We start from the raw sequence: 14,097 nt of genomic DNA on the forward strand, positions 1-14,097 counted from the left end.
TGGCGTAAGTATTCATGAAATATATCTGAAATATACAGAAACACTCGTTTACCCGATCGTATTATTTTCTGTTTCAGGGCAACAAAACCAATTTTTTAACGAATGCACTGACAATGGGAACTATAGAATGTTCAGTCGAAAAGGATATTCACTGTAATAATTTAAAGCACAAAGGGATGTCGATTGAAAAGATTTAGAATGTTTTTCATTCATCAATACAATTAATAATCGAAGCCACGAATATTACAGCGCATATCATGTTGGACTCGATCCATTTTTTGTCAGTGTATGGACTTGCGTGATTGTGCTAATCATACCATCGGTTGTTTCAGGTAATAAAACTTTTGCTTGTTTCAGTTAATTAAATTATCTGTGTGTTTCAACTAATTGATATGTCTCTTTTTGTTAATTATATATTTTTTACCTCGACTGTATTTTTTTAGACTGTTTCTCCTTTTCTGTACAGGATATATGAAGACATTTTGAGACACTCACCGTCACAGAAAATTTTACCGTGCTAGCGCTATGCGCCGTACAGCACGGTAAACATTTCTCCGCGCAGAGAAAAATAATCATGCTATAGCACGGTAAAATTTTCTCCGTGCATGACTATTTTTCTCTGGTCAATGCAAACAATATTTATCCTGTACGTCGAAGAATAATTTTTAAAGCTTCTTATAATTTTTCTAACGCTGGCAGTTCTCATCACGTTTATTGGAAAGCACGGTAATATTTTCCAGAAATCCCTGTAAAAATTTCAAGTTTTTTCTCTCCGTGTATGATTCTCGTATTTTATATATTCATATTTTTAAAGAAATCTTGGTCACCTGCGAATGAAAGAATTTTATAAAAACACAAACATCGCAAGACAAAGGACGCAATACGTGTTTTAATTGCTTCTCTCAGATTTGGGGCCATAAAAAAATAAAAACGAGACTAGACATTTTTCGTATGGTGGCTAAGAATCCTAAAAAAAATCAATGCGACAGCCCGACATTTTGCATTACCAAAAACATTTTTTCTGTTTTGATACGGTTATTCATAGTTCTTAAGGTCCGAAAACAAGTAATCTGACGTAAAATTAATTCTATTAAAAATATCGGACTTGGGAATTTAACCGGGCATTCCCGATGTAGCAACGTTTTCTTTCTCACGAATAAACTCGAGTGGGTGAAGCGCGTTTTCACAGCCATCAGATAAGAGGAAAAAGAGCGAGCAAAATAGAATCGGAAACACGACATATTTTATTAAGTAAGATTCAATCCGGCCCGTATTATTCCTTCAACACATCTTGCTTATTCATTTATTTTCGCTATACATTTGAGCGATTCGATTACAATATATAGAATTCTTGTCAAGTATAATAGCTGCGGTACTCAGAAATGCAAGATTTTATTGCGGTTCGAGGTCTATTTAAAATTACGATTCGGATTGTTCGCGGCGTTTGATTTTTCAAAGTGTAAACCAGACATTTTTCCTCGTGCGTGTTAAATCTTTCAAAAGATTGCACATTGGCAGACGAATCGATCGTTTCAATAGTTTTATCATGCATTTACGATCCATCATTGTATTATTGTCGAGCTCTACAAGTTATCGAGAAAGCAATAGCCGTTAAATGTATCTCTTTTCAACTTTATGATGCAACCACTTCATGCCCTGCAGCCATTTTCTTTAAACCAATAACAGATATACGACGTCTAGTTGCGATATTCTGCTGAACGGTTTTAAATCAGAGTTGAAAAATTTGTTCTTGACATTTTTCAAGTTTTATTTTGGCCGCTTCAGTTTTATTAACTGTCCGTTTTTCTGTTTTCAAAGAAAAAGGATGTTACTGTAATCATCTCGAAAATGAAAAGTTGAGTTTTTTCTAGATCTCCACGTTTTGAACTTTAGAGAATCACCTCCGATCATTTTCAGATGGACGTCTGTGTCTATGTTTGTTTGCACGTATGTGATCAATTTTTTTGTCCGTCGGTATCTCGAGAACGAGTTGCCGGATTTCAATGATTTTGGTCTCAATCGACGCGGCTTTTCCAAACTTAGAGATTAGAATTTGGCTTTGATCGGTTCAGTTCTTTTTTAATTATGGAAATAACATAAATCCCAAAAATCGAATAAAAATAATGATATTCTGAGAATGGATCATTGGATTTTGATGGAAATTGGTACTCGTCAGTTTGTTCGGTGACTGATCATGAATCTGAAGTCAGATTGCGAAACCCAAAATGGCGATCCAACGTTGTATAAAAAAACTATAAGTATGCCAATTTTTGTAGAAATTGGTTCGCGGAGGTTTTTTGGGTCACCGATAACAAATCCAAGGTCAGACTTCCAAAATTTGTAATAATGGAACCATTACAGTGGTTCAAAATAAAAGAAATCATCATATTTTCATGTAATATGATATCAGAGGGATTTAAAATCGAATTAATAACGAACCTGAATTTGTAGTTCAAAATTCGAGTTGAATACTATTCTTTTTTTTCTCTACGAGCTTGCAACTTGTAGGGTGAGAATGGATAGTTCGAGGGCTGGCTCATGACCTGTATAAAGCCGCTTATTTTCCAGCGACGACAAGTGTTTCTACAGTCGGGCCTGGATTCTACGAAGTTCGGTTCTGCGGATTTTCCGCCCCTATCGCAAAAGTGAGGGTAGGCGGGATCTGTGGAAGGTTTCTGGGATTGGTTCTCTGTGAACCTCGATTCTTCGGAATCCTGTCCCGAGTTGCCCGCAGAATCCGTTGTCCGACTGCACATCCAGTGGCCATTTCGGCCAGTATCTTTCAAGTGAAAATTACATTTGCCTCTGTTATTGACGTGCTCAGATTGCGGTGTGTTTTACTGTTCACAAAGCAAGAAGTTACGAGGCATCGATGAAACCAAACAAAAGGGCACGAAATGTCTACTTTATACGCCGAAACGCCCCACCGACTTACGCGCTGAAAGCTTGCGACAAAGAAGCTTCGATCAACATTTTTATTTCATTAATTACACTTTGCCGTTGATCCCGAAGCGGGGAGGGTATAAATTTTAATTGAAATTTACTCTCCGGTTCGTTCGAATAGTAATCGATTCGCACAATTGACCTATCAACGGATAAATTATATTCACCCTTAAACAAACCCTCGGTGCCGTACAGTTGGATAAATACAAATAATACAGCAACGAAATCGTCGTTATGGCTATTATGATATTTCACGAGAAGCCGGCTAATTTGTCAGGACTACCTTGTCAAGTTAAATTTATCGACCACTTTTCCTCGAAGGGAATAAAAAGTTGTACAAAAACGGAACGGGGAAAAAGTTGGAAGAACAAGAAGCGCAAAAAACGTCAGCGATCGAGGCGCCCGCATTTTATACGCTTGACGCACAATTCGCCACACTTTCGCTTCGAGACGCTCTCACCTCCTTACTTACATGGTAGATATACCGAATTTCAAGAGCGCTCCGCGTCGAAGCTGCGGGGTGGATTCTCTAATTTCTTCACCCCGTCATTATCCCCTAGTCTCCGGCACAGAGTTATGCTAATCCGTTTAATTTGCATGCAGTGATTGCTCCCCCATAACCCGAAATCTTTTGGTATAATCTCGACCCTGCTCGCATTGTCCCGCAAACTATGTGAAAAATGTTTATGCATCTGCGGTAAAGAAAAAAAGCACTTTCTGCTGTTGAATGTGATTTAATATTATGTACATTTAATAATAGAAAACTCTGGGTAGCTACAAGTTTTGATACCACAATAAGAGATACACTTGAAATCTTCGTACAATTTTTTCTATAGGCAGCTGCGGCTGCTTTCCAAGTAAGTCAAATTTGAAACTCGTTTGAGACGCAATCGGAGAAGCTCTTTTCTCGTATAAGAATACTTGAAATATTTTATAAAAGTTTGATAACTTTGCAACGAGCTTCGAGAATTTAGTACATTTTTTTCAAATTTTTTGTTAAACAGTTTGTTAGTATTAGTTCCATGTATACACATACATGTTACTAATTATCCTTTTACCATTTTTTTACCCGAGACACATCTTCAGGTACGATTCGATTGAAACTTTCTTTTCGAAATATCGCTCGCGCCGTAAAACGTACTCGTTGAACAGCTTGTATACAAAAGATGTGACAAAGGCTTGTGCATTTTCTATTCTACTGTTACCAACATGGAGAGATATCTCCGAGAAGTAAACTCGCCATTAACAACATTTGATTTGAGTTGCTCCAATCGTTAAAACACATTTGATTTCCTGGCTTGCTGCAAAAAAATACACGCTTCTAATTCCACTTATTATACTGATGTACTTTATTGTTCCAACCTCGTAGAGTGAATATTGCGTGTATATGTATATTGGCGGGATGGAAACATCGCGCCCATATTCTTTTATCACTAAAATTACACCGCGCGCATGATAGATTGCTTCGAATTTTTACTATAAACCAGTTGCTGAAAATGTGTTTGGTAATTTCAAACGGGGAAAAATGATGAAAAATCAGAAATTCGTCACGATACGTTGGTTTCCACGTACCTCACAATATCGCAAGGTAATACACTTAATGGACTGAAGTGAATTTTGCGAAAGAGGTCACGCTTCTCTCACATCGCGAATTGTTGTTTTCTTCAGTAGCAGGAAAGAAATTAAGAAAAATTAGTGAGGAAGTCTGTAAATTTTTAATAAGGTTGAAGATGGACGCAGTTTGCCACCAAGCTTCGATTTCATTGAATTCATGATAGCGGTGTCGGACAAAAAAAGGAAGCCTACCTTTTTTATCGGTCGGGGAAAAAATTTGCATAATTGAGCTATTGCGAGCGGGTAAGTAGAAAATATTTGATCGTAAAAACGAGAGGAATCGCGGTTTTCCCGTAATCGGTTAGGTACTTCGCTATTTTTACGGTTAGCCGCTATACTCACCTATTATTATAGGTATATATTTGCGCAGGGATTTTATAAAGCAGAGTAAACGGACTAGGAAAATATAGAGGGAAAATCTTATTGCATCTCGTTCTTGTAGATGGTACACACGGTAATATAAAATATACCGACAAACTGCTGCGACCTATTGAAGCAATAAAAACTATTTGTCGAGTGCGCTATACGTGGGTGAAAATCTCTATTCATTCGATATTCCGATGGCGATGGCTTGCAGTGTCGATACTTTTCCTCCTTAAATTCATCCGTGTATATCTGTTCACCCAAATTAGTCTATTGTTAATAACATCGATCGCGTGAATTCGAGAACTACAGAATTGACGATCATTGCTATTATTATTGTCCTCTTTGTGGACGAAAAAGGGGAGGAAGAATAGAATGAAACGCAGGGATTAAAAACTTCCATTCAATCAGCCAAGAAACTCGAATTTGTTATTTTACATTATTTGCGGAGCCGCAAATTATATTTATTTTGTGTAATTTATTATGTATGCCAGCCTGTACCTTCCCGAGAATTTGTCTTATCGTGCAGATGGATTGTTTACTTAACCAAGGAAGTGTTTACACAAATCCTCTACCCTCCTAGGGTTAGTTTCCAAAGTTTCCTGTGCGAGGATTACAGTTGCATGATAAATCGGTACTTCAATTCGGGGTGGTATGATTAGCAATAATAATAACATTAATCCCGAGTCTCCTCGTTATTTCCACAACCCGAATTAACCGTCAGTCGTAATTTGACTCTTTACCAGTTTTCTCAGCTTCATTGTTACCTGCGAAATATAACTATCGTTGTTCACCAGAGCATCGTCTTCAGAAATTAATATACCTGAAACATGTCCACATATTATAACTACTCGTGTATAATTATAATGTAAATAATACATGAACACTCGGAGCGTGTTATGCCGTAATTTTCACCCCTGCGTACAATAGGTTCATCAACACTTTTGAGACGAGTAACATATAATTACGATTATTGCGCTCTGCGCACTGCCGAGTTGCATTGATGCTTGTATAATTATATAACAATTGTTCTAGCGTGTATTTTCGATGAAGAATTGAAATTCTGATCCTTTTACCTGAATTAGGAATCATAACAGCGCAATATTATTCGTCACAATAGCGTTGAATTATCTAGTCATATTTTTCGTACCAGTCTACTCGTACAATATTATTTCCAAGCGAATATCAATTTGTAATAAAAATCTCTAGGGGTGACAAATATTTGCGGTCAACAGTGACCAGTTTCTGTATTTCTTTTTTTTTTTTGTTTGTATTCAGTTTATACGTTATTCGGGGTGGAGTTTGAATATATTCACTAGTGTTTAATTCAACGTGAATAATTCTAATTGGTAACTGAGATACACCGTCACAGGTATAAGTAGGCGTCAATTTTTATCTGTGTGTGTGTGTGTGTTTGCGTCTGTTTTTGCGAAAGTAAATAATTCATGCGGTGATGGTGACGGCGTGATTATATATAAGGTTCAAAGAGTTTTCTAACAAGAAATGAACAAATATAAAAGAAACCGTAAAGTAATTACGATTTTCAGTTCTTTCATGTTACACAGGTGCATCTAAATATACAAGATGTATATCTCTTCGCATCGAAGATGCCTTTCGAGTACTTTTTTTTGTCTTCAATCGGTAGCCGCTCATCAAACGTTGCAGGAAAAAAAAAATTGATAAAATCACCGCCGCTTCTCGTTTTGGCAAAGCAAAAGCACAGAAATATGTGTATCGTATCTGAAATATTTTTTTGGCTTCGCAATGCCATCAAATTTATACGGATGCGCTTTGTTGGAATCCGAGGACATGTGTGTGTTATATATATTAGACGTATGTGTTATGACCTGTACATGATAGGTGAGATATACTTTGGTTTCTGCGCTGTTCGAACGGCGAATAACCCTGACGCTTTTCCCCTTTTTTTTACAACTTCGTTTTATTTCAGTTTCCGTCTTTTATTACCGTTATTATTGCTGTAATCGCGTGTTTCTACTATCGAAAATCCGTCACTTGAAGTCGACTATCGAAATATACGGGGTGATGTGAAATCAGTTTGAAATACGAAAACACACGAATGTCTAGGTTATTTACAATTTCGAGAAAAAAGTAGGAGCGAACACGTTGCGAATACAGAAAGTGAAATTTTCTTCGTTATCTGCAGGTCATCTTATCCTACCACTCAACAGTGCAATCTAAATAAAGACGTAAAATAAATACGCAATAAATTGAGCGTGCATACAAAGTCTTTGAATTAACTGAATTAAATTGCATTTGTGTAATTAGATTTAAAAGCTCTGGTACCTAGCTGTTTAGTTAACCTGCGATGGAAAAAGCTCAAGCCACAGAAAGCGTATATACAACGAGTCGAATGACGCTTACGATTCTCTACCACGTGTAATAACTGATTCGAAAAAAAAGAAATTACAACCAATTAGCACACAAATCAAAATTACTCGTAAACCGCGATTATTAAGTATGTCGGACATTTTTTGCTAATAATTTCAAGTTGAAATCGATACAACAGCAACTAGTATTTAGTTCTTAATTACATTCATATTTCAAGGAGAAATTGTGACGGACATTCCGAGCGTGTGACCTTAATTGAAAATCGATTAAGATGATATCGTGTGACGAATAGAAATATTGTCAGTTTGCAACGTGTACAAGGTATAAAACACGTCGTAGACTTTGCGTGGTGGAAAGTGGTTAAATTTGCGAACGCTAGTCGATATTTACAGAGTCTTCAACGTACATATCTATACGTATACACCCTTATGAAAGTTTTCTCTGCGCCTTGTTACGCAAAATATACCTGAATGCGTAGTATTTACGAGTATATAGAAGTGAGCTGGGGACACAGAGACTCGACAGAGGAAAAATGTGCAGAAACATATTCTGTACAGAAATTCTTAAGCTGCTCTCCTGAAAACGTCACGTTTTAGGTATTTGAGTTTCTCAACTTCCTATTCATCTGATGTATTCAATGCGGTTACTTTTTATAAATTTTATCTATCCAACAATTACTCCATTGCGACGAAATTACGACATCGAATAATTTTCGAATGTGGGCTCAACTGGGTAATTTGTTGTTTGGTTGAATCCGTTGAAAATTCATTTCTTCGAATACATTCACGGGTTTTGAACTGACGATGAATCTCAATAATAAAAAAAAGCGTAACGTGGTTATAGTAATTAATCTCCAACAAAAGCAAGGACGGTGTTGTAAACGCGGAAGAAAAAGTGACTTCACCGTAAGATGAGATTTGAATTTTTGAATCATGGACACTGCCTTTGGTGTGATTTTTCATAAAATAAAAAATGCTCGGCTGGAAGAAGTTTTCGAAAAAATTTCAGCCGCCTTCAAATTGATGATAATCGAGCCCGAAATGAATTTCGCTAGTAAAAGTGGGTGTATGTAAGCAATAAATTAATATATACTGGAGAAACAAAACACGGTAATTGGCAATAAAAATCACAGCCGGAATATAAAAGCGGTAAAAAATTAGACTGAGAATTGGACCGAATCCAGTACATATTATATATTCTAACGTATTGGAATAGCTCACGAGGCAATAATTGTGTAGGTCGTATTTTTCGTTATTCCAATTGCATAAAAATTACAGCCTTCACGATGGATCGAAACAAACAAAATCGTGACGTCACCCGTGCCAAGACACGCCTCGACCGTATATACAAAAGAAAAACACTGGAATTCAATCGGCTATAAAATTCGCGATTGTTACTTTTAACAGCGAATTTGTTAAAATAATTAAATATATCCTGTAATTGTTTCAAGCTACTGTACTGAAAAATTTACGATTCGGGATAATATTAAGATACAGATAATACGTTTGGCAAAAGTACGATGTGAAAATCCTAGTATTGCATTTAAAAAAAAGAGGCCGGTGATAAACCCTCGGGGTTTCACAAACTCCCTCTCTCCCTCTCTCCCTCTCTCGCGCCCACTCCTCAAGCGGAGATCCTGGACGGGATCGTCGCGACGCGTGAGGTGAGGTGAGACTCAGTCGCGAACGCGCCGCGAGCGAATTCAGACCGTAAGAATAGGTAGGCAGAGAGGGCAGTGTCTGCGTCGTCAGGATCGTACAATCGTAAGGACTTGGCATCCCCATCTTTTTCCCTCCCACCTTCCGCCCCCTTTTTCCACCATTTGTCAGTCAGGACACGCGACAGAGAAAACCAGCAGCGCCAATCTTGATCCTGCTGCCCGGCTCGCCGTGACGACACCCTTCGCGAATCACGATCAGACCCTTACGCGTTCGGTATCATCTCGCTTTTTATACAAGTTCGAAAAAAAAAATCCGGCTGACCGGTAACGCCTTTCGCTACTGACGCACCGCCGGACAAACAACGGACCGTTACTACTTGCTGCTGAATGCGGCAGCCGCGATTTATTTCATTTCCGAAATCTCGAAGCCTGGATCAGTGTTATCTAAATGGGGATGGAATGGCAGAATGGTCGAAAAATCGGACGGTTGCGGTGTCGGATTTTCAAAAATGCGAAACTTTATTTCATTTATATTTTACAAAAATTAAAAAATCAAAATATAGATTCGTCAGAACTCTGACTATTCGACAATGTTATTATATTCTAATGCATTCCGACGAATTTTGTACATCCGTTTTTTAATACATACTTTTACCTTTGTAAAGTTTAACTTTTTTATGCTGCAACTTACTACATTTCATAGGCTGTGAAACAATTTTTCGCGTAATTGAAAATTCGATAATGCGATCCTTGTATTTTCTAACCATTCTACGTTTTTACCCCTCAAGTTTTTATCTCGTTTAATTTTTTTCTTCTTTTCCTTCTTCCGTTCTTCTTACTTTCATACGCAGCGGGTATCTATCACACGGTAATCATTCCCCCCGCTCCTCGCCTTTCTTTTCTGTTTCAACCGTTTCAAAAGAAGAAGAACGCATCAGAAATAAATCTTTGAATGCGCGACGCTTTGTGATAGAGTTCAATTCTGTTTCAAACAATTTTCCTGTACAAAAAACAAGGAGAGAATGAATTGAGTGTGTATTATTATGAACTTGCTCTTCCTCCAACTTTGCTGTATAAATTTCATTCATTGATATTTCATCAATCCCTGAATGAATTCTATACAAACGGTCCGATTGTGAGACAGATAATTATATTCATTCAACCCTGTAGCTGTCGATAAAGAAAGAAAAAGGTACGATACGAATCCAAGAATCGTTTCTCATAGACTTGTGAACGATAAATATACACGACAACTTTCATACGAACGACAATACAACGGTCTCAGACAGTCCGTAGAGAATTCAATTTACGAACTACGCTTTCAGCTTTATTCACAGCTTTTATAGTACAACATGTTGACAGCTTTTTTCTCCTTCCCATATTAAATTGGACCCGATTCATCCCTGCTGCACCTTGTATACCGAATTGTTACGGAAAATTTTTCCATCTTATTGTAGAGTTTTTATGCTTGTTATCCCGGACTGCGCGGTTACTCAGCGTTAGTTCAAACAATTATCGACAATGCAGAGTCCAATCATATTTTGAAAGAAGTGCACTCGTCAGCGAGCAGAGGAGGACAATTGTATTGCAATTGACAAGAGTGGCGAGCTCAGGGGTGGAATCGGTAATTGCCATAATTGGTGGCTCGTTGACCCTGCGGTGCGTCGGGGCGAAGTTAATTTATCAACATAAGCGTGTGCAATTGCGTAATTCGTTCACGTTTCAATCAATTCTGCGGCAGTTTCACATACACACATCCTATAGATGTGCGCTTGATTATAGAAGCTGTTTTTGTTTTCCTCTCGAGTCTCAAATTAACCACGTACGTTATACATGAAAATGTCCGTGCAAAGGAGATATAACGTTACGTTGTCGCGTAAAAAAAAAAATGATAAAAAAAAAGAAATAACTCTGCCCTCATCCTGCAATTTTTTACAGATTCTGACGCACGTCTTTAATCTCCGAAAAAGTGTTTGCTGAACGCGGGAAGCTCCGCGATTGATGAATATATAGTGCCAGTGATTGTTCCGATTGACCGTCAAAATTTCAGGTGAGTTATTAAAAATCGTATTACGCATGATTATCGGTCGATTGGAATTTCGAAACTTGAGGTTAGGGTGTGAGAATTTCTATTTGCTTTGGATGATATGTATCAAATGATAATTTTAAGTGAGCATCTTCGAGCAATTGACTAAACGGTTAGTTACCAGTTTAACTTTTTCTCCGGAGAATGAAAATGTTGAGATTATTGAATTTCGAATCGTTATCGAGTGATCAAAATCGTATTTTATTTACCCCTTCGCAACAGCGGAAAGCCGCGTGGCTTCTGATGCAAATTACGAAGAGCTTCCGAAAAGTGATCTTCCATTCGCTAAGGATGAAGGGATTATTGGCGATTGGCTTTTTACGCTGCATCTTTAATCACGCCACGGTGCGCAAAAATCAGCCGCAGCTTTGAATCCGAAATTTACACGTCGATTCTAAAATTATTATAATCTTAAATTAATGCACGGCTTTTACATAATGAAACTTTAATCCCTGAGAAAAGCAAGTTCTTCAAGGAGAAGATGCAACTTCGATCTACTTACTACAATGTGTTATATACTTCATATTCCCGAAGTCATTAAAAAAGAGCTCACACTTCTCGTTAATCTTAAATAAAATACCAGTGTTTTTTTTTTTATATCATGATTTGACAAAAATTGTATGAATTACAGTTTAAATTATGCGTTCGTGCGGTAATAAACGTTTGAGGGTTAAAAAAAAAGAATTGACGCTGCATGAAATTTGTGCCTAACGAGAATAGAAGTGTCTATAAGAAAAAAATCGCATAACTCGCTTGAAGAGCATATCCGAAAAAAACTAATCTACTAATTATCTTGATCGTCGAATTATGCCACATTTTTATCCTCGGTTTTCTTGCACGTAAAACGAGGAGCGCATATCGCCCGATGAGAGGGATTTTCTCTCGCCTTTTGTCGCGAAGCTTGTAAATGCGGGGACGACTCGCAATCTTCGCGTATTTTATGAAAATTTTTATTGCAAGTCACGTCTGTTGAACGTGTTCCCTCAAACCTACGCACACGTCGGAGGAATAATGAGGATCCTCTTCGTTCGCGTGTTGACTATATTTTCAGCTGAACTTCGATCTCGGTAAACAGCTAACTCGAGCCATTAATGGAGTACTCGCCCGTATTATACCTTGGGGAGAGTTGTCAAATCGATATAAGTGGAGAAAAAAAGCGATTTTTCGTACTTGAAAGTGTCGCTGCTTTACCGCAGTCGTCATTACTGAAAGCTCGAGTCATTCGTACATTTAATGCAGGATGCTCCGTGTCATTTAGCGATCTGCGAGACGATTTTAACCTCTGATTATTTGTTTCTTTACCTCGCGATCTCGTTATAACTTCGATTGCGTATTTTCAATATCTCTCTCGTTACTGCCTCCGTAGAAGTTTCAACAAACTTTTGCAAACTCGTTCCGATCAGTACGTTAAATATTGATTTTTTATTGTATACGTAAGTTCAACGAACTCAACAGCACAGAGCAAGAATTTATCGTACCGACGTTGGCGAATCACGATTTTCGAAATAGTTTTCACATTAAATTATAATATACTTTATAAAGCTGAAAAAGACGAAAATTAAATCGCAGAGAAGCCGATTGCCTATTCAGCTCAATTCTGCCATGTTTTTCTCCGATCCTTCTTCTTCTCCCTATCTTCTTTTTATCCTCCTTGTCTTCTTCTGCTTCTTCTTCTTCTTCTTCGCTTCCTTATTCCCAAGGCAGACATGTCGCCGTTGTGAAGAAAAGGATTTTTGTTCCTGCCAAGGCTTAGATCCCCCGGATTGGGGCATCAGGGAGAAAATGGAAAGAGAGCCCTTGATACGCAGGATGACTTTCATCAATACGAAGTGTCCGCTAGGCGTGGTGGGATCAGTTGAACGCCGCGGAAAGAGAGGATCTCTATACGTGTACAACGGGGCATTCCAATATCGAATCAAACATAAATGAAACGAGATGAGCATGTCCGACCTTGGCCCGCAAGCATCAAAGTCGCGAGATGCTGCCGACACACACATGCAGAATAGAGTCTGCGCCGAATTGCCCCGCGTATTCGATGCTGCAGGGGTAACAAATGGAGGAACGGATTGAAACGTCTCCCGGAGCGTTGGTAAATCGTTTTTTCAACGGGACGATTTGTTTCGCCGATACACGCGCGACTCTTCGCAGCACGAGATTATACGAACCCTCTCAATAAACCGAAATCCGTGAACCGTCATTACTATGCAGTACATTTTCCCTACTATTTATCTCTCGGTCGCCGAGTCGAGCGCCATACGCTCTTGGAATACGAAGATAGAGCCTTTCGGGATTCAACGTTCCTCTTTTGCATGAAACACGCGGCCGAGCGCGCGTACGAAATTACTAAAGTTATTAATCTTGAAAACGTCGAGGGAGGGTGAGAATACTTCCAATCCGGGGCGACGTCGATGCCGAACGAAGTTTAACCTCCCTTCGTGATTAATTCATCCGACGAGTCATTTTTCATTCCAGTTTTCTTGCACTGAGAGAAACTTTTAGTTCCGGTTACCGCTCAGTCCTTAACTATTTTCATTTTTGTTGCAATTATTTTCATTTTCGTTGCAATTACCAAAAAAGGATCGACAATAGCGCAAAATGGTTACGTGTACCTCGTTTTTCGTAATTCCAGCAATATTCGAACAGTTTTTTTGCGATACCTGCTTTACTCAATTTTTCTAGTTACCATAATAAATGAAATTTTTCTCGGTGTACTGTTTTGAACTTTGAACCCTTCTGGTCCGGCTCAGGGATATTCGGAAAATAGTAATATCAATGTCACGACGTCGTGGACCAACAGCGGAAAGCTGTCTTTATAATATTTTGAAGATATTTATTCAACGCGAAAGCATGCTGCAAGAATTTTCTACGGCAGGTTTGGCTGCACGTCGTTTCGCTATCGAAAATCGCGGGAGTTTGAAAAGCTTTGCGGATTATCTCAGTTGAGTATGTACGTATCTGAATAATTGATTAAATTTGACTTTAATCCGTTGAGCCGTTCCTATGAAATTCAGATTTCAAACATTAATTCGGTATTTCATTCAAGCGTAAATATATTCTAGGAAAAAAACAAAAATCGATACTA

At 38.1% G+C, this 14,097-nt stretch overlaps 1 protein-coding gene across 3 annotated transcripts in view; it reads left to right on the top strand.

Annotated features, from left to right (window-relative positions):
- The first annotated feature begins 228 nt into the window (after positions 1–228).
- Positions 229–14,097, top strand: part of Sytbeta (Synaptotagmin beta) — a 71,763-nt gene continuing 57,894 nt past the window's right edge. Inside the window, exons 1-2 of one of the 3 annotated variants that reach the window (XM_046633389.2) lie at positions 229–332; positions 10,868–10,979. The gene's annotated coding sequence lies outside the window, so the exon portion shown is untranslated. Of the gene's footprint in view, positions 333–8,957; positions 9,033–9,132; positions 9,204–10,867; positions 10,980–14,097 lie in introns of those variants that run through there. The other 2 variants (XM_046633386.2, XM_046633388.2) reach the window with 2 other exon arrangements.

This window comes from Neodiprion pinetum, chromosome 6 (assembly GCF_021155775.2).
Source record: "Neodiprion pinetum isolate iyNeoPine1 chromosome 6, iyNeoPine1.2, whole genome shotgun sequence".
Lineage (NCBI taxonomy): Eukaryota > Metazoa > Arthropoda > Insecta > Hymenoptera > Diprionidae > Neodiprion > Neodiprion pinetum.